At 43.3% G+C, this 21,705-nt stretch overlaps 2 protein-coding genes across 7 annotated transcripts in view; both read left to right on the top strand.

The window, feature by feature from the left end:
* The window catches only part of fynb (FYN proto-oncogene, Src family tyrosine kinase b), a 99,125-nt gene that overhangs the window by 7,130 nt on the left and 70,290 nt on the right, over positions 1-21,705 (top strand). For 3 of the 6 annotated variants that reach the window (XM_085771755.1, XM_085771753.1, XM_085771751.1), the window contains exon 2: positions 12,361-12,429. The exons of the other annotated variants lie outside the window; for them this stretch is intronic. The gene's annotated coding sequence lies outside the window, so the exon portion shown is untranslated. The remainder of the gene's footprint in view (positions 1-12,360; positions 12,430-21,705) is intronic. 6 annotated transcript variants of the gene reach the window in all.
* The window catches only part of LOC146961940 (organic cation transporter protein), a 55,776-nt gene that overhangs the window by 19,587 nt on the left and 14,484 nt on the right, over positions 1-21,705 (top strand). The gene's annotated exons all lie outside the window — the stretch shown is intronic.

Here is a 21,705-nt window from a genome sequence, read left to right as displayed (position 1 = left end):
TGGTAAATCTGCATTGCAAAGAAGCCTTTGTGCTTTATGGTTTTCTAAGAATTTCCCTGTTTCTGATTGTTCATGCACACAGATTTCCTCTCAGAACTCAGTGCGAGTTGCTGTTTCGATGGAAAACTCTGGCTTCTGGGCCTTCATCGCTTCTAAGATAGTAACAGTGTATCAGAGAGATTCTATTATGGCCAATTTCCACTGCAGTCTCCTGAACTCTGCTTCCTGTCTGCCCTCTGTGTTCCACTCTGCTCTCAGTTTGACTGTGCAGCATCGTTTCTCTGCATTGCTGATGCAGCTGCCAGATGCTGACAAAGGAGATGATTGCTCATCCAGGTCTGTGGCATCATGTTGGCGCTGGGCCTTCACCCCTAGGCCTCGTTTTTTTTTTTTTTTTTTTTAAAGGTTGTGACGTCACCGAGAGATGAAGCTGCTGCTGGCAGAGTCACAGGACTTTGTCTGCAGGACGTTCTCACATGTTAAATAACCCCAAAGCCAGAGATGCTATTTTCTCCTTGCACAATTTGTATTCATATTTTGATCAGTGAGATCAGAGAGTGCAGCCTATGTGTCTGGATTCGTTTTTTTTTTAATCATTTCTAAGATTCCAGTGGAAAGGAAATGTATTAGAAACAGTCTGTGTAAAGTGAAATACAAGATTTGATTGGAAACATATTTAATAAGTTAGAATATGGTTGCTGAGAATGCGTGAAAAGATTGATAACTATATAGTGAATTGTGGAGTTTTAGGATAAAACAAGGATTTCTCTAGTTTTTTTTGTGGGACTAAGAAGAAGCTGAGTGACGTAGATCACTCCGCCGTACCAATTTTAAAAACCTAGCATGATTTTGAAATCTAACAAATTTTTCTAGTATTCAAATTTGGCAGGATGGTTAATACGACATCTGTCTGTGATGTGACTCCTCAGAACACAAATACTCAGCTCTTTGAAGGAATGGGTGATCAATATCGATATCACGATATTGATGTCAAAACCTATAGTCTTGAATTGCAGAGGCATACAACCAACCATGATGCAGTAATTCTAGATCTTTACTAATACGTCAATAAGACAGGCAATAGGTCAAGTTCATTGTGAAGTTGACAAGATGTTCGGGTACTCTTATAGATTTTAATTCAAGCGTGTCAATACAGTTGGAATATCTTTTTTTCCTCATGTTTGAACAGATATATGAATTTGTAATTGACAGCACCCCACAGTAAATGCAGATGGCCCATGCAGGTCGGGCACTGGAGGCCTAATCTGCTGTGTGGATAATTGTCCATTATAATCCACTCTTCAGCAGCGTCTGTCAGGCCTTGTCCATACGAGCCCGGGTATTTTTGAAACCGGAGTTTTGCTTCGCGTCCACACCAGTGGTGTAATAAAAACACTCTGTACACACGCAACCGTGAAATCCGCTACCAAGTGACGCAATGCACGTGTGGAAGGCTGCGCAAAAACCATTTCAAAACTACGTGTTATAGCTTTATTTCACAGACTCCAAGTCCAACAATTAAATATTAATTAATTTAATAAAAATGTAGCCTATTTATTTTATTTTCGACGATGTCCCTTTGACGTGCACTGCTGCAGCAGCCTGCACATGTTGCTGTGCTGTGTCTTGACTCTTGTGCTGTGTGTTGTTGTGTGCTGTGTTGTTGTGCTGTGTGCATCACCTGGCTGCTGAGGAAAACCAGCTGTGGTCTGTGATTGAGGGTGAGTTTGGAGCTGACTGACGACCGTTTCGTTATATTTTTCTCATCGAAAAACTATACAAATAGCATTTAGATGATGTAAAAAAATAAATTAAAAAAAAGTGATAAAAATCCACTTTGTCACCTCCATTTTTGCGAGCTCACCTGCAAACCGCTGCAAACAACCTCTGCAGCTGCAGTGTTTACATCAGCACGTGTGCAGCTATGACGTGTAACATACGTTCACGGTTTCAAAAATACCCGGGCTCGTGTGGACTAGGCCTCAGTCAGCCTCTCTGTGAGGGCTGGCAGCCCACTGACAGTCCTGACCTGTCAATCAAATCCCATCTGTCAGGGCTCATGGGAACACAGATGAAACGTTCAGGATTTTAATGAGAGTTTAATTAGTGTTCCAGGATGTCACACCTTTACCCGAAACTTCATGCAACGTTTTAGAAAAACCACAGGCAGCTGAATCTATTACCACTACTGAACTACCCCACCGTCTGTAAGGTTGCTCTAAATCCATGTAAAGGCTGTAGCCTGCAGCTGTAAGCTTTGCAAATGCAGCTATTATTGAAATGGCAAAGAGTCCTACTTACCCTTTAGAGACTAGCCCTGAAATGAACCAGAAGTGGGCGGCTGACGATGAAGCTTCACAATAAATTGCATAGGGAACTCGTCTGTGGTGCAGAGGGAAAGCAGTTGCCCAGCGGGGCACCTCCGGCTTGGCCCCGGTCCCCAGAGAGTACGAGTGGCTATGTTCAGGGATGGAAAGCCACTGAGGGAGTCAGATAGTGACTTTGTAGAACAGAGGTTTGTTCCTCTCCTCAAGAGCTAACTTCTGAGGAGGTATTAACCATGTCTGTATCTATGTAAGAGGACAATCTGAATTAGGGATGCACATGATTAACCTTTAACCGTTAACCGATAACAAGAACTTTGACCGATTAATACTATCGGTTATTTTTTTTATTATTATTAGGTCCTTATGTCGTCAACTCATGGGGGCGTGTCGACACGTGCAGAGTTCACGTGCCTTCAGTCATATTTCGTAGCAAAAAGTTACACAGGAGGACTGACAGTATGTGCAGCAGCCCCCATGAAGGAAGCTCAGACAATAAATGTAGCCTACACGGACATATGTGAATCACCTGTAACTACGGCGCTGAGAAAGAAAAAAAAGAGGACGAGGACGTCGCTGCTCTCCAGCCTGTTCACCTGCAGCTCTCCTGCAGCTCCACAGAGGAGCTGTCAGAGGAGCTCTGCTCTTCCTTCAGCCTGGTGTTTGGCTGCACTTTATAAAAACAGTTCTACATTGGACGATCTAACCTCCATATGAGCGCGATCAGCTGAGACAGAGCACAGTGGATGTGGCGCTGCTCTGTCGCAGCGCACGTGTGTATTTAACGGCCCAAAAAAAAAAAAAAAAATTGGAGCGATATTTTTTTTTTTTGCCGTGCACCGCAAGCATCTTAATCTTATCGGTTAACGGTTAATAATCGGTTAACGAGCATCGGTTATCGGTCAGAAAAAAAATTCAAAATGTGCATCCCTAATCTGAATCTGAAAGCACCTGAACAGAAGATGAATTAGTGGCCCTTTGGCTTTGTAATATTGTGTAATGTTTCCATCTTTTTTTCTGCTACATCCACACAATTTGTTTGGAAACATCTGCTATGTTTCCACCTACTGTCCACGCTACTGAGGCATTTTCAAGCACTGACATCACAGTAACCCCATTGCCTTGAGGTAAAAGTCTTACCGACCACGTTGTCTTTGCTGCAGTTCGCTGTTGTTAAATTCTGCATTTTTTCTCCCATCTTAGTTCTTTACTGTTCCTTGTTGTTGGTAGTATTTCTGTAACTAATCAATTGCAGAGCAGGACAGTCTGCTTCCTGTTTACATCAGTTGCAATGTGTACACTATGTGTTTCAGGTGTGGCAGTATGGACGTGTCTGTGATACAGAGCTGAAGTACTCGTCTGGTCGCAGATCGTTAAAACCACTGTTTAAAATGAAAACCTTGTAGTGTGGATGTAGCCTCAGTCTTTAGTTGTTGTATTTGAGTAATACTGGAAACAACAATTATTTTCATTTTTGACATTTTTGACTTTTTTTTTAATTGATTGATAGTAATTAAGAATGATTTAGTCTAGAAACATTTTCATAAAGTAAATTAAATTATAATACGTGTGGGGGAAAAAAATTCTGTTTTTTATTTTTCTTTTCTTACAAAGTAACAAAACGTATTATTAAAGGAGACATATTATGCCCCTTTTCCACAAATTAAAATAGTTCCCAGGTGTCTTAAAGACATGTCTGTGACATGTTTTGGTCTAAATCCCCCAAAGATCAAACATCACAGCTCTTTTCATCCTCTCTAAACAGCCCTGTTCACAACGGCTGGTTTCAGTGTCTGTCCCTTTAAATGCAAATGAACCACTGCTTGCCCCGCCCCTTGTACTGCTACCAGGTAGGGGTGGGGTTATGCAAATTAGAAAGCTACTACCATCACTGGAAGACAATAGAGGGAACAGCTCATAAAACCGCATGGACTTAAATCTGGGAGCCTGCACATTAAAGATATTTTGTAAATTCTCACATTTTGTTGGAAGGTAAGACAAAGAGCCTTCAGAAAGTGGTAATACCATAATATGTCCCCTATAACAGTACCAGATTGTAAAACAGTATCAATAAAAGTAGAGCCACAATTAAAATCGTATGACACCAATGACACCAATCCTTAGTCAAGGGCTCAATGTGAAATCACAAAACACATTTATATTCTCTGGATGAGCCGTGATGGAAACTACAGTAACAACTCAGTTTGTTGTTATAGTGTAATAGTAATATAGTGAATCAGTGACAAAATAATTAACATATAATATAATGGTCAAGTTGCATCACTGAAAAAAAGGCTTTTAACAGAGACCAGACAGTGCTGTGTGATTGGCTGAGTATGATGTAGCCTCTGCAGGCCTTCAGACAGAGTCTGTGGCGATGACAGTTCCTTTAATAGATCCATACAGTGAAAGGACTTGGCTCCGAGCCTCCTGGGAGGAGGAAACGGAGCAAATTGAAATAAAAAATCAGCACAAAGCCTGATTTTCCCTGCCTGGACTCTGGCTGAGCAGTTTAGCACTTGCCTTCCTGCCCAGAGGTCTGGTAGGTCTGTGTGGATCCTGCTGTGTGTCACTGCAGTCCAGCAGCAGCCCACTCATCTGCCCCAGTCGCCAGGCAGCAGCAGCAGCAGAGTGACTGAGGCCGTTGTGCCTCGGCTGGGTCATGTGACAGCTCAGTGTGGCTGAATGACTTGCCCTGTAGCCCCGCTGCCATTATGTTGTATTAGAAGGGGGGGGGGGGGGCTGATGAAAAGACAAGAGTCGGTTCTGCCTCCGGGGCCGGGGTGGCGGGGTTGGGGGGTAGATGCACAAGACTCACAGCAAAGCCTGCTGGGAACCAGTCGCCATGACAGCCTGAGAGCAGAGGCGAGGACGGAGTCCACAGACGTTGTGGGGAGAAGCCAAATGGCAATTTTCTGCTGGTAAAGAAGACTTAAATCACATGTTTCACTCACACACTGAGGTCAGCCGGAGTATTTCAGGACACCCTCACACAACTCTAAAATAAACACACGGCTCAAACCATCAGCTGAAAAAAACGCTGGTTTGTGTCTGGCTGAACATTTGAACACTACCTGCACTTAACTCCCGTCCGTCCCACTCCCACTATAGTAACAGTGGATTTGAAACAATACTCTCTGACCTTGCAGCGTGCGTGCTGAAGAGGAGAGTACAGAGGTGTGTGTGTGTGTGTGTGTGTGTGTGTGTGTGTGTGACGTCTTAAGAGTGTGTAAAAAAACAAAAAAAAAACAGACCAAAGTGGAGAGGAGGTGTCTGAACAAATCACTTCTCTTCCTGTTGTCCTCATTGTCTTTGTTTTGCTCTTCACTATCTCTTCTTCCGTTTATGTTCAGAGGCCACATCATTTCTACCCTACTGTATCTCTCCATCTGCACCCACAGCTCTGCCACTCAGCTCTTAGACACGGGGATTTTGAAATAAAAGTGGTGTTTTTTTAAAGGGATAGTTCAACATTTTGCCAAATTGGCCCATTGCCATAATCCCTATAGTCATAAGAGTAGGTTCGTTACCTTTAATTGTTGGTGCAAACTATTTTTAGAACGGCGGAGCAGAGCCGCGAGCTGCTCAGAGCTACGCTACGGAGGCTCATGGGATTTCTTGGTTTCCCTTACTACGCTGAGTTTTTCGGCAAGCAGTTTCTGCATTTACAGTACCTTGAAAACAACTCTGTCTGGTAACGTTCCGTTATTATCTCATAGCGTGGTGAATGTGCAGGTCACAACTTGTGCACAAGAGCGTTTTGGAGTTGTTGGATTGTGTATTTGATGAGTTTGATGAGGGAAACCAAGAAATCCCATGAGCCTCCGTAGCGTAGCTCTGAGCAGCTCACGGCTCTGCTCCGCCGTTTAAAAAGTAGCATACACCGACAAATAAAGTTAACGAACCTACTGCTATGACTATAGGGATTATGGCAATGGGCCAATTTGCCAAAATGTTGAACTATCCCTTTAAAAACAGCAGGTAGGGCTGGGAGTCATTCTAATTTTATTTTAATTTACAAATTTTGATAATTGAGCTAAAATGGTTATTGTGTCTCATCATTTCCCGCCATCCAAATTCATTCCATCATCCACTTTTCATGCAGTCCACTGTAAATGTGCTTGTTGTCAAAGGCTGAATAAATGTGTGGCGTTGCAGCGTTTCCAAAGTAAATGAGTCATTGTGTTAAATAATCGTGATCTCATCATTGATCAAAAATAATAGCAGCCTAAACAGAGGGCAGTGTCACAGTGTGTTAAGTGTTTGGCACCATGATGTTGGTTGATGTAGTGACAGTCTAATGACCGTCACACTTGAGCACATCTGCACTGCACAGATAAAAAAGGCAACGCACAAACTAATGTGTTTTTCAGATTGTTTCCCCATCATGCTCTGCTCCATGTGTATTGATCTTGTTTAGATATAATCAACTCACTTAAGTCAAATGAATTGTTTACCCTGTGGAGGCCCATTGCAGCCAATAACAGGAAATTTGTGTGTAATAGACCCCCACAAACATAAAGCAGCAGCAGCAGCGGGAACTTTCCTCGTGGGCGGCTGCTGTTGCAGAGCAAACAGTTGCATCACATCGCAGAAAGCCGCATGCACTTGCAGTGTCTGTATCGCTCCTCCAACAATGAGTGAAGCTACGGAGAGAGATTAAATTAGATTAGCAAAGGGCGAGCTTTCAAGTCAAAGCAGCAGCTAATGAGTTGGACCATATTTGGCAGCGGAGACAAGCACGTCTTTTGTAAAGAAAGGGCAGTTAGGAGGCGCACTGTTCAGTTAACCCCCCGACCCCGCTGCCACACAATGACTCCGCTGTGTAATTCTGCCATCAGTCAAAGAGCTGGCAGCTACTGTTAAGTTTGTCCATGCTTGGGGGAGATTTATCTGTGAAAGAAAAGTTGCCATGTAAGCTCCCGATGATGGGTTAGGTCTGCGCTCTGCTTCCTTGGGCTGTGTTTTTTTTTTTTTTTGATCACAGTTCTGAAATGTACAAAGGACATAGTCTGATGACAGAGTTATTGAAGGCTGTCTCAATCAAAGCATCAGCAGAAAAATACAAAAGCAAGAGAAGTGAAAGATCGGAGTACTTCCATGGCAGCTCTAAATGGTTTTACTACACTTATTCTACAGCTCAACTCTGAGGTTTTACAAAGCACTTGTTCTCTCCACTGTAGAAGTTAGTGAAGACTCTCAAAATTGACTGACAGAGATGTTTCAGGAGTCAAACTATAATTGAATGCATTAAACATGTTGGTACAGGGCAGGGTTTGATCCTGGATGTTTTTTTGGCATAATGTTTCCAGCCTTGAGGTTATTTCTTCAAATTGTGGTACAAAACAAAACAAAACAAAAAGCCATTCACCTGCACTGAAGCATGAATTGATTAGATTTTGGAGCCTAAAGGTCAAAGGTCAAGGTGACATCACAAAACTTTTTAGCCAGACCATCAAGACTCCACATGGCTATTAGTAGTTCATATTTGATCTGATAAACAGAGATGTGATCCTACACTAGTCTGAGTTGTGGAGGCAGACAGCCATGACAACATTAGTTTTTTTAAACAAATTGAAACAAATTGATTTAGTTTATCAATTACACATTACAGGTGTATTTCCTATTTTAATCTAGTCACATAAATCTGGCTGCTCTGATGTTTGTTTTTTACTCCATATTTATTTCAGTCCATGTTACAGTCTTTTTTTCTTTATTTTGGACTTTATTTTTATAGAAGGAACATAGACAACATACAGAGAGACACAGAACAAACAGTTGGTCACCTATACATTCATTCAGACGTTATACAGTCCATGTAACAGTCTTGTTCACAATTAAAGCAGAAGTAAGCGGAATATTTGTGTTAATATAAGTCTTAAATAGTTCTATCTTCCGACAGCAATCACTTATATGTAACCCCTTTTTCCCTTAGTGTTTATATCTACACTGTGGTCACACCCAATAAAATAAAACAGGTCCTAGGTTCTCAGCTAAAGATGGTGAATTCGCTGTGGTTCTGAATTAAACAAGGGACTTTACCATTAGAGTGGGAAAAAGGAAAATAACTAGCGCGGTGCCTCCACTGAAAACTTACTATGCTATGTGTTAGGAAAAATTATGTAAGCCCTCAGAAATACAAATGACTCTTAAAAGAATGTTAAACCACAATATGTAAAAGGTATGACACAAACATTTATTTTTATTAAACCCTTTTAGATTGTTTTGGAATTATACCTTTAAATTTAGCAAAGCTTCAGCAAATAGAAAATAAACAAAACAAAAACACTTGTACCCTTTAAATCAATACAGTAATACCTGAAGCCTCAAAATGCTTTCTCTTTACCCTTTTTAAATCAATAGAACAGTTTTTAGTTTATTTCAACCAACCAATAATTTTTAATCACCAGATAGGCTATATCTAAGTTTTAATCAGAAGAGTGTTTTTAACCCTTTCAGTTACCTCACATCAATGAAATGTTTTTAATTTGAGCTGAACCCAATCTTTTAAATGAAAACAATAAACCTATGAATGGGATCTTTTAGCTTAGTTTTAAACCAAATCAAAATATGGTTATCTTTTTAATAAACCATTCACTTACTGTATTCACACCTTTTAACTGTTCAAAATGTGATTTCAATAACCCAAATGCATAGAAATATCAACCATAGTGCTTTTGTGCATTCAAAACACAGTAATTGTACCCACACCTGTACCACAGTATTTTTCACAGTTCACACAGATGATAATGATACCAGAAAAAGTCTAACCCAAGCGCTTGGATAATTTTCCCTAACCGTTGGGGCCCATTTGAAGCGTTGGTGCACATGAAGTTTTATCCAGTTGTGAGAAGAAGAGTTAACTTTGAAACCGAGTCTGTTTTAACACAGTCCCGTGCCTGTATCCTGCACTCGGTATCGTTCCAATGTCAAGTACTCACACAACCTCTCAGTGTAGAAACAACATGGCGGTGTAGCCAGCCAGGCCGCAGAGCGATGTCCAGACAGCTCCCCGCCGACTCTCGTAGCTCCGGATACCTGCGACACGTCCTCGTTCCCTGCTGTCGACTCGTCCGCTCGTCCGGTCCGTCCAGTCCCGCACGAATGTCCGGTGGCGACTAGGGTTGTGCTGATTGGCGATCCAATCGTCTATCGGCGATTGGAAGGACGATCGGCGATGTTTTGTTTTCTTGCCGATTTTACACACACACATACTCGCTACTTTTTTATTGATCTAATGCGCGATCTGTTTGTTTTGTTTTAATGAAGCCGCTTCTCTGGCTGCTTCCAACAGATACTCTGTCAAATGACAGTGTTGCACCAATCAAATGCAGCCACTGGCGACGTCCAATCAGACGGAGCCAGGTAGTCATATGACCGCACACAACATCTCTGTGGTAAACAGGGTGGCCACTCTGCCTCAAATTTGAGGAAACACGTTTAGCTGGTGTTGTGGCTGTGACTAGGCTGCCGACACCAGCCCTGTATGTCACAGCCCGACGACGTGTTCACTGATATGCCACAAATAAATTACGTCCGCCATGAATAGATTTTTCGGCTTTCGGCAACGCAATAGTGTTCCGTTCATTGATCATAGTGCTCTTTCTCCGTTATTAGCCCTCACACACACAGAGAGAGAGAGAAGTGCGCATGCATGACAGCATGACAGCAGGGCACGGTAAAAGCGATACTCGCCCCCCCCCCCCCCCAGTCGAACTAACACGTGGAACGGCCGCCGCCGCCGACCCCCCCCCCCCCCCCGGACCCCGGCGGTAGATAGGTCTATCGGCGATCTCCAGGGAGGGCGATTGGGACGATCTGAGAATGTCAAAATCGCCCAACACTAGTGGCGACTTCCTCTGTCCGTGTTGTGCAGCAGTCTGGTTTCTCTGCCGAGGAGCTAACTGATAACAACACTGCTAAGCTAATGTACGGAGATAAGGGCAGAGACCACGCTAGGGCTGTCAACGAATATTCTAAATTTGAATATATATTCAAATATTAAAAAAAACCCGAGATTCGAATGTGAAAATTAATATTTGAATATTAAATAAACAGTGGGGAAAAAAAACTGAGTGGGGAAATAGCTGACTGCACAACTGAAAATATTGTAGCGACCCCGCATTAATGTTGTTGTTATGATGTTTAAGTTGTGTGATTTCTGACTGACTGTGAATGTGTACGGGCAGGTAGCGTATGGTTGGATGAGAAACGGGGCTCCCCACAGACACACAGCTGAGTGGCCGAGGCGGCACGGAGAAATGCCCCCTCCCCAGTGGGTGCTCAACCTGGTCACCGGAGCGCCCACGGAATCGGCGCCGCTTCAATCACTGAATGAAGCCTGTCTATACGGACAAGAGTCGGGAGCTTTAATTGCTCACACAAGTTAGGGGGCTGGGGGGGGCGGGAGAGCCGCGAGCCAGTTCATTTTGTAATGTCCTGGGCATCGTCAAAGATGTTAAAATTGGAAAAAAATAAAAATAAATAACCTATAGCCTACAAGTAGTACTAGTTTGTCCTCCTGTTGGCATAATGCGCAATTAGATATTCAAATATATTCGAATTATGTGTTATTTTTAGAACGAATATTCAAACGTCATTTTGGAGCAATTTTGACAGCCCTAGACCACGCTGTCGCGGCTCGTAAAACTTCACCGTCGTGTAAAGTAAACACACTCAACTGAGATACGTGAAAAGAATATTCTGACCGATAAAAGTCTCTCTGGCAGTGCAATATCTGGGCCAACCTTTAGTCCGAGTCTCCAAACATTGACTTCTTTCTCTCTGCCGAGGAAAACGCAGCCAGCTCCTTCACTGTCCCGGTCAACTGTGTGATACTTCCTCCCGGAGAATGTTCTAGTCTCTTTTTTATTAAACAGGAAAAGTTAACCTTTATCATTTTTTTAAAGACCATAGAATATTTTTAAACAATATAATACATGAAATACAGAGTTAATATATGAACAATATTTATTTTAATAGGACTATTGCAAAACGAGAAAAACCAGAGGATTCTAGGAAATGAAGTCCTACTTTACTCTGTCTTCTACAAGCAATATAAAAGGGATAATCTGTATATTTTTAACATGACTAAGATAGTAGAAACCCAGTAATATAAAGAATGAATGTTTATACACATTTTTAGAGATTTTAAGAGCACCCTACATAGAGTGTTTGGTCTGAAACACGGGTCTGTCAGTCACTCTGCTCTGCTGTAAGCCGAGGAGAAAACTTTCCTTGTATCCTACAACCTTCATCCAATGAGGAGAGAGAACGGCATAAAGGGGCGGTCCTCTCTGTGTGTGCAGCCAAGGGATGCGCGTGAATGTGGTGACGTAGGGACGAGGGCGGGGACTGCTAACTCCATCGGCTGACAAGAAGTTAGACAAAACCACCGGATCGCTTACTTCTGCTTTAAGCCAGCTGAAAAAGAAAATCCTTAATTGTCATTAATTGTAGTTGTATTGTAACACAAAAAAGGGACAGTACTTATGTACATAGATGACAATAATAATCTTTGATTCAGAACAGATTTTCCTTCTCTGAATTATTCAGTCAACTTTTACTGTACAGCTACTGAGTAGGTTTGTTTTTGCCCAAATGGAGATGTCCTACATTCAACCGACTCTCCCCATTCACACCTGGAGGAGTGAATGAATGGATTTCTAAAAACAGAAAAACTACAGAGCAGTGAAATGGGGCCATCACACCGGCTTTTGATTAAGGCTGGCAGCTCAGGTGCACTTTGCAGAAACCTGTTGCTCGCCTGTTCACTGACTTGTCAGATCTACCAACCTCTTCCTGCTCTGTTTATCACACTGTTTCACATTCGATCACTGTGATAATAGGTCGCAAAAGCCGTACTAACTGAAGTTGAGGCAGACGGCGTCATCCCAAAAGCATTCTGGGAAAGATTTGCAAGACCTATTTTCACAAAGAAGTGTGCGAACGATGGCAGTTGGCACATGCAGTTGATATTCATGTTTTATTGAATGGGACGATCAATAATTGAGCATCTGTGTGTCCCTCCCTGCAGGGCCTGGGTTTTAGCGGCGCACAAAGCAATGTGGAGGAAATAAAGACCCTGACACGCTGAAAACCAGAGGTATGATGCCGCACACTCCACTGGACTCACACACACTCGTACGGAGCCGCACACAAACACACTTGTAGATGAATGGAGGCGCGTTTACCCACATCGCATATGAGAATAACCTTGCGTGCGCACACTGACAACAGATGGATGGACGCAACACATGCTTATTCTGGAGGATTTTCCTTGTCTTTAGATGCATGTGGGTCATAGGAAGCACACACACACACACATATACACACACACACACACTCGTTAAAGCATACACAGATAGCTACCAGCTGGCCATCCCCGGCTGAGATTGTTTGCCAGAGGCAGAGTACACACACATACCTGTGGTGCGGTCCCCCAGTAGAGGAAACTATATGTAAACTGCCTCCTGCGTCCTTTCCTGTCACTGGAGCCGAGCGGCTACCTGGATGTTTGACCCACACCACAGCAAAAGAGCAAAAGGTGTTTTATTCTTTATGCAATGTGTGACCTCACACGCTGTCCGTTTCTGCAGCCTCCATCTTTAAAGCCGCAGCGCTGCAGTAAGGTCAGGGTTAATGTCAGGTCAGCCACGTCACATACTCTAACTGTACAACCCTTTCTCACATACACAAATCGATAGGACCGGTTTTTGGCTGGATGGCGATGGTGGGGCCAGAACTACAGTACCAACATGAAGTTAAACCATGGGCCTGCTGAACGCTGTGTGACTGAGTGATGTCGTCCTGTCACTTATTGGCTGGCTGAGTGTCGAAGTGGTTCCCGAATTAGTCGTCTTTCTAAATGTACTAGTGTCAACTAGCAGTGTTGCCATTTTTGCACCTGTTACTAGTTTTACTGACTTTTCCGACACCTCCCACCTTTATGTTTTAATTTATTTTTCAGTGGGGGCAGAGTGATCACATTAAATCCAGCTGAAATCACAGCTCAGTATTTGTCTTGAATCATGTGTCTGGTGATGTTTGTCAGGCAACATTGTGGTTGTGCGTCAGGATTTTAGCAGCAGCCTGGAAATAGATTGGAAGTTAACATAGTCTGAATTTCAGCTACTATTTAAAGAGTATAAAAGAGTCTCATATTAATGTGGATGAATCTACGTTACCCACACTTGTTAATGTGTCCATTTTCAATATATATATAGTTTTGTCTTGATATTATTATTTAGTGGTCGGCTTGCCCAGCTTTTCCTTGTTCCGGTTTCCCGGACGCTGCCAGGCGGGTCATGGGAATAACGCCGCCATCTGATCGTCTTCCAACCTCCGACTTTCACTCTTGATTAATGAAAACATTCTTGGCAAATGTTTTCGCTTTCGTCCGTCTTGCGCCAGTCCAAGAATTTCACCGTGCGCACGGAGGCTCATGGGAAATGTAGTGTGAAAACATCCGAAAGTCCTCGTGGTCACTTTAATACAAGGTACATCACAAGAAATTATATTTCAGTTCCAAGTAGATGCTCCTGAAGGTGTGATTCTAACATAGTGGACACACTAACCCATGGGTACTAACAGACTTCTGGCCAACTATGTGACTGAACTCATACCCTTCATAATTGAAGTTGCTGAGAGATAAAGATGAGAGGTCACCAGATGATTAAAAGATAATGCATCATAGGTTATGATGTTATAGACTTGTTAGACTGTTAACAGTCTAAACTGGACATCCGCTGAAAACAAGAACTGAGGTCAGACTTTATATTTTTAGTTTCCTGAGCAATTTCTATGGAGAGCAGCACAGGTCAAGAACCGTCTGTTCTACATAGCATCCATTTGTGAGCTTCACTTGTTTGCAACCTTTTTTTGAAGCCTAGGAGAAGTCTGGCCCGGTCAGAGGCAGCTTCCTCTTCTCGAGTGTGAGCGGAACCTCCGACGAGCTGATAAAGAAGAACATTGTGAAGACCCAGCAGAGCTTTCAACAAACAACTATAAATGGAGAGGGGATCTCTTGGGGGGGTTAGACTTTATCAGCGAAAAAGCTGAACAAGACGTTGTCTTCCAGGAGAACAGAGTCAGCTGAGCATTTAACATTCATAGGTATGTTCAGTCGACGCTGCGCTAACAGCTCCTTCATTATGTGTGCTCCAGTTTCCCAGTGTTGCCTTGGCGGCGGAGCACGCACAGCGGCCTTCCTATAGAGCGGAATCAGAGTTTTTGCATGCATGTGACTCAGCATTTTCAGGAAGAGCCTCTCGGCGTGCGAGGCGGCGGCGATACGGAGGACACGGCGCACAGAACACAGCCAGCGTCAGGATGCTCTGCAGAGCTGCAGCAGTAGCCCATCAAGAACACTCACTGTGTGAACACGGAGCAGATGTGTGTGAGTGTGTGTGTGTGAGTGTGTGCGCGCTTCAGCGTTCTGGGTGGGTGGGTGGTGTTGTAGGCTGGTGAGAAACAGAAAATGAGTCACTGATTCCAATCATGTTTTCATGCTTCTCTCTGCCTCTAAGAGTTTCTGCATTGTGCAGAAAGAGGAGCTAAACAGCACGGTGGTAATTATCCTCACATTATCCCGACATTGATATTCACTGCGAGAATCATTCGCAGCCACGAGACAAACACACACTTGTGTTCGCCTTTTTGCTTCTTCGCGGCTTCAAAGCCCAGCGTTCCCTCCTCTCTCCTCCTCCCTGCTTGTTACCTCCACGATAATGACTGTGCCAGTGTGGGCTGTGCAACTATTCACTGAAATGTCAGCGTTGCCCTCAGACTGTGGCTCCATTGTGGTTCCCAGTTCGCCCCGATGCTTAAGGAGACGCAGTCAGTGAGTACGAGTGCTGCCGTTAATGAAAGCAGCTTTGCAGTTTAGTGTAGTTTGACACATCTGGTGGCATTTTTCATCTGCTCGCTTTCCTCCCGCCTCCGCCTAATTAAGTGATCTGTGAAGCATCTGAGCTGCAAACTGAAATGTACCCCCACTAACAGCGCACACAGGATGCACTGCACTCTTTGTACAGCACATAACTTTTTTTAATTTCAAACATGGCACCGAAAGCCGTATGTTTATCCTTGTAGGGTCGTTAATTGAGGTGTAATTTGAGGGTGTCAAACAGCTCTTACATTTCGTCAGAGCAATTTCTAATATGACATATGAAAATGAAAACACACAAACAGACAAAGTGTGACAACACAAAGTACACAAAACAGTTTGGTATACAGTAAAGGGTGTGCCAAATATTCCCTAAGAGTCAACAGTCTACATGTTTACCTGTCTTAATATTAGCTCTCAAGGGTAACTTGTTAGCATGAAGCTAGTTAGCAAGCTTCTTAAGGGTAACATTACTTTCATTCCAGTTTATAGTCTACAAAATTTCATCCTTTATATTGTTAGAAAGTTCAATTTTTGGGTGGTGTTTAGCTCACTTGGTAGAGCAGCCACCCCATGTGTTGAGGTTACAGTCCTCACTGCAGGTGGCCATGGTTCGAATCCCGCATCGAGCGGCCCTTTCTTGCATGTCATTCCCCCCTCTCTGCCTCCCAATTTCCTGTCTCTTTTTCAGCTGTGCTTTCCATTAAAGGCGGAAAAAAACCCTAAGTTCAATTTGACATCTGAATTATTTCTAGCAACAAGTAAATTAATTTATTGCAAAAAAAGTGAAATCTTGAATTTTTGATTGACTGTTGTGTTTTATTAAAAGAATAATAATAACCAAAGAGGATTCAGCACTTGTATCGACTCCACATTTGAATGACTTCCCTAAAACATGCCGTTTTCTACTAGTAGCTCGTTTCAGAGACTTAAAGATGTCCCATGAAACCTCAACGTAACACATTACCAGCAGTCACCAGAGTATAGACTGCCCCCCCCCCCGGCCTTCCTTCACCATTTGAAGGCTGTTGCGTATGCGTAGCCTGCTGTATGGACGGCGTTCTCTGTGTTGACCATCAGATCCACTCACATCAGAGCTTTCTCTCATCCTCACCATCACTATGCTGAGGTTCTGTGTTGTATGAGAAAGTGGAAACGTCAGCGAATTAGCAGCGGTGGCGGCGGCGCGGTGCGACCCTGCTGAGAGACGTGTCAGCTCGGGGAAACATCAAAGCGCTGCCGCGGTGCAAAGGATCCTGGTATCTTCCTTCAGCAAACAGGGACAGAGTTGCTTCCTGCTTGCAGTGGCTGCTCCAGTTTGCAGAAACCATATCTGTGTGTGACATCTTCATGTGCCTGTACACACACTGCTGAATGTGTGTGCTGGCATGTGAACGTACACATTAAATAGGACAATCTGGCCTGCATGTAATTTTGGGAGAACTCTGTCAAGGGATTATTACACAGTGTATTCCTCTGCACCTAAAGTAACAAACAACTCATTGGACTGACTAGAATTCAGAAAGAAGAAACATCTCCATTAAAGGTATAGTACGTAGGAATTTCCCCCATCTAGCGGTGCAGTTGCATATCTGAACGTATTCTTGATGTTGCATTCAGGTGAAATGGGGCAGACGTCAGACAGACAACAGACGCTGCATGTAACAGGATAAACAAGCGTCTATGTAAACAAGTGGTCCACCAGCACGAGACAAAACAATACAGGCGTGACAATGTTGTCATGGTGATGTGGTATTGTTTTACCGTCTTTCTCTGGTCGAGTAAAATGACATCCGGTTGGTTTGCCGACGGTCGTCTGTCTAACTGCACCTGAATGCAACACCAGTGCCTCTGTCCTTCCTCACACTACACAGTGGTGACAGTTTTAACAGGCCGAGCCCACAGCTCCGCTCAGTTTCTATGGTTACCTACTGTACGGTCACGCTGTAACATGCAACATGGCCGCCTCGGTTCGGTGCGTCGCCCACTTATGTATTTGTAACGACTTGTAACAACTCATTCTAAGGTACCACAAAGCTTTCATTTGTATGCAGGTATGATTCCACTTCAGTAAAATACGTATTTATGAAAGACAGATTTGATTTTTGCTAATAAAAAGCCAAATAAGTTACATACTGGGGCTTTAAGCACAAGATCCAGAGAAGGTCTGAGATGGATGGTTGAACTGTAACAGGGACTGACTGGCTCAGGGGATCAAATATGCTGATGTCACAACTGTAAATGAAGGGGAATCCTTATCATTTAGCAAGTTGATGTTCCACTATGAACCATGTCTAGTTGGTCCACATGAAAAGGTGGTTCATGTGTACTCTATGATGTGAATGTGCACTCATTGTCGTCTTGGAAGATAACAAACCCACCAGGTTCATTCTGCCTAAATTTTAACAGTGATCTGCAAGAGGAACTACTGTAATGCGAAAACTTCAATCCACATAAAAAGATTTCAAAATGACAGAGGATTGCTTGGATACAAACATGTTCATTCTTTATTGTTATATTAGGCAGATAAGCTTGTTTTTACTACATTGTCTAGAATCCAGTTAGAAAAACCCAAAGAAACATAAGGACCTGTTACATTCAACTGGCTCTACTACATGACATGTACAGTCTGTGTTGTAGTGGGATCTGTTTATTTCTGCTGAAGCCGTCGGTGTTTTTGTGTCTTCTACCAGAGATCATTCCCCTGAATAGTTTCAGAACAATGTACTGGAAGTATCTATAAATAAAAAACATGGAGCTGTGCGTGCAGCAAAAATGGGCCTGAAAATGCAGGTTAGTTTGCCAACAGCAGCTTGGATGGTTGGATCTTTCCAGTTTGGTCTTTGTTTTGAAGTTTAAATTTGACTCTTTTGCAATGCAATACATGAGCTCTATACAATAAGAGCTAGAAGATGAGGTGATTGATCATATCATCTGTTTCCACCCTCTCTTCCACCCTTCCTCCATCCATCTCCTGAGGCCTGGGTGGGTAGTAGGCTGAAGGTGAAGGCGTCCACAGCATCTTAATGACCTCACACTCAGCCGGCCTGTGACAGAGGCCGGTCACATGGGTAGAGGCCGCGTGCAGAGGACGGCAGCTTGGCCCCGGAGTCCACCAGGATATTTATTTCTGCAGCATGTTGTCTGCTTACACTGATTGACTTTGTTTGCTTGACAGGGGAAGTAACATGGTTGATGTGTATACTGTCTCTGTTCAGCAGCAGTAGCGAGCTGGATGCCGGCTGCAGCGTGCTCTTCTGCTGTTTACAGGATGTGTGTGTGTGTGTGTGTGTGTGTGTGTGAGAGAATGACCCTACTGTGCAGATGGTACAATGCCATAACCTCATCCTGTTATAGTGACTTGCCCACCGTCAACACATCTGCTGCAGCATACTAATGAATTTACTTTACTTAACTCCTCAGATTTTTGGACTCCACTGAAAGTCTACAGTAAGGTTCCTACAACATTTCCTTGCAGTAGTTTAAAGGGATAGTTCAAATTCACCTACTGCCATAATCCCCATAGTCATAGGGGTAGGTTAATTACCTTTAATTATTGGTGCATGTTGTTTTGAGATCTGCGGGGCAGAGACGTGAGCTGCTCAGCGAACACAATGGAGGTGAATGGTACAGGTCCTCTATCCCTCATCAGACTCATCAAATACACAATCCAATGATCTCGTGGACAAGTTGTGACCTCCACATTCACCACGCTATGAAATAATAATGTAACATTACGAAACAAAGTTGTTTTCGAGGCAAATGCATAGCCAGAACTACATTCCAGACAGAGTATTTGCTTCATGTGTCTTAATAATTATACGTGATTATTTCATAGTGAGGTGAATGTGCAGGTCTTCTTCATGAGAGCGTTTAGAGTTGTTGGACTGTATATTTGATGAGACCTCCATTGTGTTCGCTGAGCAGCTCACGTCTCTGCCCCGCGGATCTCAAAACAACATGCACCGATAATTAAAAGTAATGAACCTACTAGGGATTATAGCAATAGGTGAATCTGCCAAAATGTTGAACTACCCCTTAAAGGTTTTACATTTTGCGTTGTGTCGTGATATTAACTACACCCTCTTATCTTTCCTGGTAAAATCTCCAATGCGGAAATGTGTCTACATACAGGCTGATTAAATGTCAAGGCCACCATATGCCCAAGCAGAAGAAAATTATCATTTTTATTGCCCAGTTTGAAGAAGTAGAGGTGGAGAACCAGGCTGCCGGAACAACAGCAGCTGTAGCTCCTCCTTGACAGGCTTTAGAATGACTGCCCGGCCCGCTGAGAGCCGTGACAGGTATATTGTCACCAAAGCTGTGAGGAGCTCTCTGCATGGGTATACCCTGCCCTCTAATGGCTTCACACTCGGATGGGCTTATTATGGACATGGACGACAATGGCGTCTTTCACTTGGCCGTGGCAGGACATAAAGCCAACGTGCCAAAACATTTGTGGTTTTTGAAAATTAGCTTAAACTCAACCCACCCAGGCACAAAGGCCATCCGCTCCACAAAGCCAAAGCTCCGGAGTGGGAACGCCTGTAGATCCCATCACCTCACAGAGCTTCATTTATCTGGCTTCACCACATGGGCTGTGCTTTGATTCCTCCTCAAGTTCTCAATGTCCCTGCTCAGCTTTGCCATCATGTGTTATTTACTAACGTACTAACTGGACTGGAGGTGGTCATGTGGCTCTGTGCTGTTAAATGGTGCCAACCCCAGCGCTAAGAAGAGAGAACTTTTTGATGTTGCTCTGGCTTCCTCTGCTCGGGGCAGTCTGGACTGTCAATAACTGGCTGCAGTTTCAATCAGCAGTCCACATGTTGGAGGTTTAGCGGCGACATGGTTTTAATTATAATGGCGGAGGGGGGTAAAGGGTGGGCAGAGGGCGGCCGTTGGGCTGGGGCCATATGCCGGCCTTGGGTCCCCGGGGACTTATCCAGCAGCTTAATGAGCATCCTCACAGGAATTAGTGCTACTTTAACCTCTGTGTTGTGACTGCTGGGAGACGCCCGCTGCTCAGCTGATTTACAGCCACCGATGGGTGGAGGAGGGGGGTTAGGGGCCTCATTCTGTCTGTTAGCAGACATGGTGACGTCTTCTCAATTTGTTACTGGTTGAGTTTTTGACAGATCACTGAAAGTAACTTACAAGTTGTTTTCCTCCTCTACCTGAGAGGAGTTACCAACAGGTCGGTCAGCTTTCTGTCTGTATTTCAAAGTTTACTTTAGCAAGATGCAGAACCCCAAATCACTCTGCTATTGTAAAGTGCTGATAAGAGCAGCTCATTTAACATACACTCCAACTATAAAACTGTAAACCGTTATGCTATTAACTATTGGCCTGCACTATCAGTCTCAGTGATGATAACGTCTTAACATACAGCAGGGAAAATAAGTATTGAACGGCTCAATGTTTCGCTCGGTAATTATATTTCTAATCGAGCTATTGACATGAAATTTTCACCAGATGTTGGTAACAACCCAAGTAATCCACACATACAAAAGGAACCTAAACATATATGTCCATAAATTCAGTTATGTGCAATAAAGTGGACTGACACAGGGAATAAGTATTGAACACATGAAGAAAAGGAGGTGCAAAAAGAAAGAAACCAACTGGAATCTATCAGTATAGAAAACAATCCTGTCCCCTGTCGGTGCAAATGAATATCAGCTGGTTTAGTTCTCATTGATGGCCTATAAAAATGTTTCTCATTACCAAGGTGTCAGACAAGAAGCAAAAAGCAAAGAGCTCTCTCCCTTTGCAACCTTATACTGACGGCATTGGGGACGTGTTTCTAAACTTCTAAATGCGCCATAAACGGGCCAGGACCAGGTGCTCCTCGCAGGATTTCTGTCAATTCAGTCAAAAGAAAAGTCAGAAGAGTTGTCCAAGAGCCGAGGACAGAGAGCTTTAGATACACTTGTTTAAAAATGAATAACCCAATGAGTAATACACTCAACTGCCATGGCCTCTCTGTATGCTGACCACGCAAGACTGTTGATGAATTCAATACTTATTTTTCCTGCTCTACACTGGCTGATATATTAGATATAGGGGTGACAATCTTTACTGGGTGTCATTCCCACAGCCTCTCTCCCCAATTGTCCTGTCTCTCTTCACTGTCCTGTCTAATAAAGACATAAAAATGGCCAAAAAAACGTTGATACAATAGATACTAACATATTTCCAACAGAATATCAAAGTACCAGTAAGTTACATACTACTGGAAGCCAGCTCAGTATGAACAAACTGTAAATATATCATTATATTGAGCCTTTGGATTACCATTGACCATAAATTGGGACACCTGGGACTCGTACATCACCTCGTAGTTAATTGCATTCACTTCGCATCGATCAAGTGGCTAAAGTTAGAACTATCAGGCTTTTATTATGCAGAGTCCCAAAGAAAGAAAAGCAAAATAAATCCTCATGTTTTGCTTTTGTTTCTTCTGATTACATCGCTTTGTATAAGTTTGAAACT

The sequence above is a fragment of the Trachurus japonicus genome, chromosome 24 (assembly GCF_045865225.1).
Source record: "Trachurus japonicus isolate A0001 chromosome 24, Traja_1.0".
NCBI classification, from domain to species: Eukaryota; Metazoa; Chordata; class Actinopteri; order Carangiformes; family Carangidae; genus Trachurus; species Trachurus japonicus.
Note: the sequence above shows the minus strand (reverse complement) of the source record. Positions and strands in the feature narration are given on the sequence as shown.